Here is a 1,487-nt window from a genome sequence, read left to right on the forward strand (position 1 = left end):
AGGCGGGGGATGGTACCCGATGTGAAGGAGGAGCTCACAGTCGTCACGTTAGGAGGGGGCGGGGCCAGGAAAGGGTGAGGAGGAGGGAGGAGAAGAGGGTTGTGGGAAGAAGAAGGAAAAAAGGTGGGCTGTGCCATGTGGCCTCCTCCCTTTTGGGGGAATGCAGGAACAGCAGGGAAAGGGGGCAAAATGGTGGACAAAGAAAAGACTTCGCCGTCATTTTGAGGGCAATAAAACTGGGAACCGCTTTTTGGGCAAACAACTGGGGAAGACGGCATAGGAGAGCAGATTTGGGTAGAAGCCGAAACAGCTTGGCCAGAACTACTTTGGCGGGGTGGCTGAGAGGATTGAGGAGGGTCAGGGAGACGGTGGCAACCCTGTGCCTCTGGGCATTTTACACCTCCTGATCTTCTCAGCGACAGGGTAGTGGAATGAGGAAAACAAGGAGGGGAAGGAGGGACTTGGGAAGAACTGGCGAGAACTCGGGGCTTTTCCTTTATTTTCTGATTAACTTTGTGTATATCTCTCAAAGCCCAGACAATGCAGAGAAACCTCTCTCCAGAGGGATTTCCCTGTTGGTTTAATTCCAATATTTTGTCCCCCACAAATTGCCAAAACGTGGCTGACTTCAAATTAACAGGGGACATCTGGGGAAAATAAAAGAAGAGCCACTTAACAAACCTTTTCAAAAACCCCTTTGATAACTGTAACCCACAATTCTTCAGGGACTCCCCAACTTGGACATAAACCTTCCACTGGGGCTGGGAAAGCTTAGCTCCCATCTTAAATCTCAGCCTCAACTTCCCCCACTACCAGCAAAAAGGAGAAACTAAAGGTAATTTCCCAGGGGCCAGGAATCACAAAAATACTTGCACACACAAGAAGAAGACACAGGTGTCCGATCCTGGAAACAAAAAGGCACAGTGGGTCCTCCGGGACAGGCTGAACTCCTGGCAGGAGTTGGCAACCTCCTCTCGGAGCGCAACTTTTAAAATAGAGCGTGCTGCCACGAGAGGCGTCGGTGGCTCCGAATCGCTGACACTCGCAGCCCCCTGGCAGCGAGGACGATGCAGGAACTCACGTGTGTGTAGTGTCTGTTCGGGACGCCAACCTAACGCAACTGGGGGCTTGTAATCACAAGCCTCGGCGTGCCCTCAGGCAGAGGGGACGCGGCATTAGCCTCCACAATGTCCTCACTGGACGGCTCAGAGGAATAGGCGTGAGATGGATGCGTGCACTGGCTCCTCCTCAGAGGAAGCACGTTGGGCGGCTAGTGGATTAGGCCCGCGTTAGTCCGGAAGCAAAGAAGGCGGGAGGGGCCTCTGGTATGGGTTCCAACAGGTTTATTTGCGGGAGGGTCCAGGAACCAGAAAAGGCACACCCTTTTATGGGGGGTGGAGCAAGGCGGGGAAAGAGAAAACAACCAATGGGGTAGAAGCAGAGGGGAGGATACAATTTTTCAGAACAAATGGGGAAAACAGGGAGGC

This window comes from Corvus brachyrhynchos, unplaced genomic scaffold (assembly GCF_000691975.1).
Source record: "Corvus brachyrhynchos isolate BGI_N302 unplaced genomic scaffold, ASM69197v1 scaffold281, whole genome shotgun sequence".
Lineage (NCBI taxonomy): Eukaryota > Metazoa > Chordata > Aves > Passeriformes > Corvidae > Corvus > Corvus brachyrhynchos.